Consider the following 8,105-nt stretch of genomic DNA (forward strand, 5'->3'; position numbering starts at 1 on the left):
CTCACAGACACACCCTTACCAATTTCCTAGGCATCCCTCAGTCCAGTGAAGCTGACCAACCAAGCATATTCTCCAAAGGTGATCAGCCTTCACTTCCACTTTTCTACACCATCTTTTGAGATGTGGTCTCATGTACCCCAGGCTGGCCTTGGGTTTGTTATATAGCCACAAGTGACCTTGAACTTATTCTGTGTAATTCTGGATGACCTGAAGCGTGCTTTGTAGATCCAGTTGACTTTGAACTCTTAGAAGCCTGCTTCTGCTTCCAGAATGCTGGAATTACTGGCGTTTGATGCTTGCACTGTGATGCCTGCACCTCCATCTCCTAATGGCTAGGATTACAGGCATATGCTCCCACACCTCATTTGTGCAGTGGTGGGGATGGAACTGGGAGCTTCCTGCAGGATACACAAGCACGTGGCCTCTGAGCCCCAGCCCCAGCCTCTTATTTCAGCTCTTGTTTCTCCTGTCAACCTTGCTGTTTCAACCTGCGCCTTGAAGCAAGCCCAGACTTTGAGGAGTGAGTCACCTGTACTTTCCCAGAATGGAATGGTGCATCTGTGTTAGTCATGTGACTATGGTCTCAGAGGCTTCTGTCCTCCATGGCAGGGATGGACAAGATGTGCAGCTCTGTCTGTGACCGTGGGAGTGTGTGGTTCAAGCTCCCCGCGTTGCAGTGGGCCAGGAAGAACAAGACAGGGCCAGGGACCAAGCTGAAATTTCCAAAGACCCTTTCCCGGGTGACAGCTTCTTCCAGGAAGTCCCCCAAGAACTGCCAGGTGGGGACTAAATATTCAAAGCATGATGGGAAAAGAAACAGATATTTCAGATTCCTACTAATGGGAATTACTATTATTCCTGCCCTGCCTCTGTGGTCTTGACTATTCCCAGTGACATCAAAATCTGTTGTGTTCGGTGATGGTTGCCTGGTTTGTCAACTCGACTACATCTGGAAGTAAGTAAAAGTCAAATAGCAAATCAGTTCCTTCACTGGCATTAACCGCTTGTTCAGGATTCAGGTGTATACCAAAGACCAGCGAGACATCCAGCCCTGTGGACTGAAAACTACTGGACTCTTAGACCTTCCATTCATAGACTGTCATTGGTGAACTAGCTGGGCCACAGCCTATAAGTAATTCTAATAATTTCTCTGTGTGTGTGTGTGTGTGTGTGTGTGTGTGTGTGTGTCCATTCTATAAGTTCTGTTACTCTAGAGAACCCTGACTAATACATCTTCCATCTATGGAAGGCTTACAACCATAAAGCCCTCCACCTCATCCCCTTTGTCTGCTGCTCTTAAATGACATTGAATGTCTTGGTCTGTTGAGAGGAGAGGCCTTGGGCCCAGCTTTGCTTCCAGTCAGTCACCCAATTATCTCTTTCAGGAGGCTTCCCATGTCCCTTCCAAACAAGATCAGGAAACCCTGAGTGTACCAATGTTCTATCTGTCTCTGTCTCTGTCTCTCTGTCTCTCTGTCTCTCTCTGTCTCTGTCTCTGTCTCTCTCTGTCTGTCTCTCTCTCTGTCTCTCTCTGTCTCTGTCTCTCTGTCTCTGTCTCTGTCTCTCTCTCTTCCTTATTTCTAGATTTCCTGAGTTCCAAGAGGGCTGAAGATATGTGTTATTAGTTTCTTTATCCTTAGCACTCTAAGAAATAATAAACACATTAAAACAGGAAGGAAGAAAGGAAGGGGAAAAAAGCCAGCTACAGCAAGGAAAAGTCCAAGCATGATGGCACATGTCTATAATCCCAGTACCCAAGAGTCTGAGGCAGAAAGAATAGGAGTTCAAAGCAAGTCTGAACTACATAACAAAAGAAGAAAACAACCACACACACACACACACACACACACACACACACACACACACACACACAGTGACTCTGAATAGTGTCTCTCAAATCCATTCTCCTCTGTGTTTGATCTTTCAGCTTCTCCTCCCTAGTATTAAAATAAAAATAGGATGCATTTACTTGTGCCACATCACCATGATGGTTCTTGGAGCCCTGGGCTGTCAGCAAGCTTGTAAATGTCTCTGCTGACAGCAAGGTGTAAAACCATCACCAAATACAAACCCTGGTCCTTTTCCTGGTCACAGATCCATTCCATGGCCAAGGTCACTCACTTACTTGTGAACATAAGCTGTCCACTGCAGCCAAACATTTCCCCACACACACCTTCAAAGAAGAGAACCAAAAAGTCCTTAGCAATCAATTCCCTGATGAGATCACTTATGGTCATCTCCACAAAGGGAGAGGGACAGGGCCCAGAAAAATACAGAGAAGAACAAGAAAGTCAGAAGGCCAAGCAATTATCTGTGGTGTGCACATGCATAAAAACTCCATAGTGAAACGCCCTAGCAATGGTTTGCCCAGTTTAATAATTAAATGGTTGTGTGTGTTTTGACTGGAAGCCAACAGCTGGGCAAGGAGAGGTGACAGGGAGACAGGGTGCTGAGGTCAATCAGGAATGAGAATCAGGCAGGCTTCTGTGTAGAAAACCCAGGGCTTAGTGCTTCAACTTTTTTTCTTTTGAGAAAAGTTTTCTTTCTTTTTTTCTTTTTTCCTTTTCTTTTTCTGTTTCTTTTTTCTTTTTCTTTTTCTTTTTTTTTTTTAATCCAGACTGACTTCAAACCCATGATCCTCCTGCATCAGCTTACAGTGCTGAGATAACAGTTGTGTACACAACATTCAGTTAGCTTCTCAAAATGTTCGGCTCGCCATTTGACCCAGACCTGAAATTTGGACCAATATTGGTTGTGTCTGGAGGGCAGAGACCAAGGCTGAGACCTGCAGCTGAGAGTCTGCTCCCCTCCGTGGAGCGCACCCATTTTGGACGGCCCACCCTCTCAGCAGCACGCCAACTCCCCTTGATTCATTTTGAGCTCAGAAATCTCACTCTGTGTGTAGAATCACGTGGGAGTCAACTGTTAGGGTGACTGGAGGAAAAGACAATCCAGGGCAGGCTCCTATTTAGATAATGCCAGATGTCCGTCTTGTCTCTGAGATGTCTAGGGGAGCCCAGGAAGGAAGACGGCATCTGGGGTTTATGTTAACTGTCAGCTTGACAAGACCAGAGTCACTTCCTTTTCTTTTTTTTTTTTTTTTTTTTTTTTTTTTTTTTTTTAGATAGAGTTTTTCTGTGTAGCCCTGGCTGCCCGGAAATCTACTATGTACAGCACAGTGTCAGACTCACAGACATCTGCCTGCCTCTGCCTTTGGTGCGCTGGGATTAAAGCTGTGTGTCACCATTCCCAGCAATCTCCGTTACTTCTGCTGTTGCTGTGATGAAACCTCATGACCAAAGGCAACTTATGCAAGGGGGAGTTGATTTTGGCTTTCGGTTCCAGAGGGCAAGAGTCCATCATGGTGGGAAGCCAGGGCATCTGGAGCAGAGAGCTTACATCAAAAACAGGAATCAGACAGCAGAGTGCACATAGGTGAGGTTTTAAACTACAAAGTTCACCCTACTTCTTCCCAGTGAGACCATACTTCCTAAACCTCTCAAACAGGTCTACCAACTAGGGACCAAGTATTCAAAGAGTAGAGCCTATGGTGTGTGTGAGGGAGTGTGGGGGGCAGGTGGGGGTAACATATCTTATTTAAACCACCAGAATCACCTTCGAGCCAAGTCCTCTGGGCACGCCTGTGCGGAGGATTCTAGATTAGCTTACCTGAGGTGGGGAATGCTGGCTGCTGGAGTAAATAAACACCCATCCGTCTCCTGATTGCGACTGCCTTCCTCACTGTGGTGGACTGCGGGTTCAAGGCATGAACCAAAACCAACACTTCTCTCCTGAAACCATTTTTGTCAGTGTTTGGTCACAGCAAGGGGAAAGGTGACTAATACAGTGTCTTTCGGTGAAACCACCCTCCTCAGATCGAAGGAGGGGTCTCCTCCCTGAAGTCAGGCTTCTCCCTGTCTGCCATCCTTTTCCATCCATGTTTAAATTAATATCTATATCTATCTCACTATCTCTCTATCTCTCTATCTCTCTATCTCTCTATCTCTCTATCTCTCTATCTCTCTATCTATCTATCTATCTATCTATCTATCTATCTATCTATCTATCTATCTATCTATCCATACGCACTGGTTGTTAGCATTCTGTCTAAGCTCTACCCCCACAGTTACCTGGCAACAGCCAGGTATGTCTGACACTATAAAGGGGGCTGCTTGTCCTCTCCTCACTCTCTTGCTCTTACTCTGCCTTGCCCCTTTGTTCCTTCTCTCCCCATTCCCCTCCCCCTTCTCTCCACATGCTCATGCCAGCCTCTCCTCTCCTCCTCTCTTCCTCTCCTCTTCCATTTCTCTATTTCTCTCTCTCTGTCCTACTACTCTCTTAACTCCCCTCCCCATGCCCTGAATAAACTCTATTCTATCCTATTCTAGTCTATACTATGCAGGGTGGCTGGTCCCTCAGGGGGAAGGGATGCCTCAGCATGGCCCCACTGAGGCACCCCCTTTCCTCAGACCTCCACAGAACATATCCCTCTCTCCTTATCTTTTTATAAACACAACATTGGTGCCAAAACCCGGGACATATCCTCTTTGTATCTTTTTATAAACATCATAGGGTCTTATGTGACCCAGGCTAAAGTCAACCTTTCTGTATAGCAGAGGATAACCTTGAACTTTGATCATCCTGTCTGTAGCTCCCAGCTCCTGAGATTACAAGTGTGTGCTGCCATAGCTGCCCCCCCTTCTATACTCTTTTATTGATCACCTTCATATTAGGTTCAAGAACAGGGAACACAAAACAACAACAACAACAACAACAAAAGCTAGATGACGTCAAGTACTGGGTAGTAAGGCTAATCAATAACCAGCAAGTCCCATAGCCCAGCTGTGCACCTGTGTCTCAGGGCCTGCTCTAAGAGCATGGCCTTGGTGGAGGCGTCTGCAGCCAGGAGCTCGTATAGCTAAATCAGTAATCACGTGGGCCTCGAAGCATCCTTACGGCTATGCCCTATAATAACAGAGGAGAAATAATATCCTGACTAAATCAGGGTTAGGGAGTTGACTGGAATTTTTGTGCGTGTGAGACAGCCTCTGGCTGTTAACTGACACCAGCCTTCGCTCACTTGGTAGCCAAGGTTAGCTCTTGGTAGCTGAGGCTGGCTTCAACCTTGAGATCCTTCTGTTTCAGTTTCCAAGTGACCATATTTCAGATACCATGTCTGGTTTTGACTGACTCTTGTTTGGAAAACAAAAAGATCTTTCAGAAGACATTGCTGAATGTTACAGGAACATGTTACACATGGCCTGAGAACAGGTGAGCTTAGGTAGCTATTGTCAGTTTTTCTAAAGCAAAATAAAGGAAATAGGTAGGAGAACGTCTTCTTTTTCAAGAGATGTGTAGTCATGTGTTTTAATTGGTCTCTACCTCTTACATTGAAACAGTTCGGAAAGATACTTATATATGATAAAATGTAAGCCATCAGACCTCCAAGCAACGTGTAAGACTGTCATTCACACAGTTCTTTCGACTGCACATCTCAAAGTTTTCATAATGAGAAAATGTCCTGGCACGATACCTCAAATCTGCAATCCCAGAACTTGGGAGGTTGGAGAACAGGACAGCCTGGGTTATGTAGCAAGACTCTATTCCCCAACAGACAAAACAACAAAAATGAAAAACTTGACAAAACCAAACAAACCTTTCTCTGTACTTGCAACCGGCATACAAAGGCCTCTAATGAACAAGGCCTTTTACATACATGTTGATCGGCAGATAAAGGATTTGCAGATACTTGTCATAGGTGATGCTGAATGAGAATATGCATTGTCTTCCACAGTCGCCATGGCAACACACACAGACTCCCACACACACATACACAGACACACGCACAGACACACACACACACAGACACATACATACACAGATACACACACACACAGACACGTACATACACAGACACACACACATAGACAGACACACACATATAGACACACACAGACACATACACACACACAGACACACACACACAGACACACACACAGACACACACACAAGCAGACACACACATATAGACACACACAGACACATACATACACAGACACGCAGAAACACAGACACACACACATAGACACACAGACACCTAGACACACAGACACACACCAACACACACACACACAGACATATACACACACCAACACACAGACAGATGACACAGACACACACACACACACACACACACACACACACACACACACACACAGGGGCTTTCCTTTACGGAACAGAAACTGAAGCCTGGTAAGGTGAAGAAGTTTATCCCATGTCACACTCTGGGAGTGAGGCTTTGATCTGCCTCTGTGTCACCTGTTCTTGACTGCTATCCTCTGTTTATAGTTGCTCAGTAAACCTTGAAAGTTAATGTCCAGTTAAATCCTTGTGACAGAGTCCATTGCAGTGAAAGGCAATCTGTCCACCTGTGAACATAAACAACCACCACAAAGCCTTTCTGCTGAGGCAGGGAGAAGAGAGCCCTGGTGGCTGCCAGGGGGGGAAGGCCGTGGGTGAGTGAAGGCAAGAATGTGGGAAGAGCACGTAAGGAGGGAAGGAATAGGCTTTTCCCTGCGGCCCGACAGCTGCTCAGAGGAAAATGAAGCTGTGCGGCAGAGAGTTCTGAGCCAGCAGCAGACAGACAGGCTTTTCTGTTGTTAGCAGGAAGGCTGTGTCTGCCAGGGCTGTCCCACAGGACACAGGCCTCAAGGTGTTTGCTCCCACCAGAGGCAGCAGGCAGAGAAAGACAGCTCCACATTGTCACCACCAATGGCCCGAGTGGTTCTCTTTGTCTCAGGTAAAACGGAATCCTCAGTTCAGTGCAGAAAAGAATCTCGATGGGCCTGCGTGAAGCAGAGCTGCGTGTTTGTTTAGAGTTGTGTGAGCACAGACATTCGAGGGGGCGAGGGTGTGCCTGACAGCTCTGAGAGACCCACTCTCCACAGTCTTCACTGTAGCTGGGAATTCTGTTCTAGGTCATGTTCAAAGCTGTTCCTTCCAAAGGGTTGCTAAGGAACCTAGATGAGGCCACAGGGTGGATCCTGAGGGCACCAGGCAGGATTTCAGTGGATAAGATAGGGGTCACAGGAAGGAGGCTATCTCCACTGTAAGAGAGGTCATTAATCTGTTTCTAGAACACATCCGGAAAAGCAATGAGGCCTTACCAGGGTCTTCATTGTTATTGCCACGAAAACTACCCATATATGGAAGGACATTGTCTGTCTCTAAGTTGGGACCTTCACAGAAAATTTTGATACTTGTGTGGAAATTCTGGATTCTTGGTTGGTAAGGATTCAACGAGATTCTGGATGAGGGAATCCTTTCCCTTCCCATGTCCCCACAGTTTTCTTTTCTTCGTTGGTTTTGTCTTTGGAAGATAGGGTCTCACTCTTTGTCCTTGGCTGACCTGGAGTCTACTATGTTTAAGAGGGTTAAACTCACAGAAATCATCCTGCCTCTGCCTCCTTAATACTGGCATGCATGTGTGCATGTGCGTGTGTGTGTGTGTGTGTGTGTGTGTGTGTGTGTGTGTGTGCATGCATGTGTGCATGTGTGTGTGTTGTGTGTGTGTTATTTTTTAAAACGTTCATTTATTTTTATTTTATCTTGTATGTATGACTCTTTGTCTGCATATATGTTGTATGTATCACATGTGTGCCTGGTACCTGCAGAGGCCAGACACTGGATCCCCTGGAAATGGAGTTACCGATAGCTGTGAACTACCATGTGGCTGCTGGGAACCAAACCCAGGCCCTCTGCAAGAGCATCCAGTGCTCTTAAACATTGAGCCATCCCTCACCTTTCAGCGTCTTATTTGCATGTGTTTCATATGCCCCATACTGATGGTTGTACTGTGACATTTCCATGCACACACACAGTGGGTTTCAAACATCTTCACTCCTTACCCCTCTTTCCTTTCCTACTTGTCAGTGTTCCCTGCCTTCCTACACTGCCTCATTCCCAAGTTGCTTGATCAATACCTCCTCACTGTTCTGGAGACACAGTGCAGTTTAAGAAAGTGGGCTGTGATGAGCTGATCACACCATCTCTCCTGGTTCCCTTTACTACCTGAGCAGAGAGAGCAGACGGCAGGGTGTGCCTAG

This window comes from Rattus norvegicus, chromosome 13 (assembly GCF_021556685.1).
Source record: "Rattus norvegicus strain SHRSP/BbbUtx chromosome 13, alternate assembly SHRSP_T2T, whole genome shotgun sequence".
NCBI classification, from domain to species: Eukaryota; Metazoa; Chordata; class Mammalia; order Rodentia; family Muridae; genus Rattus; species Rattus norvegicus.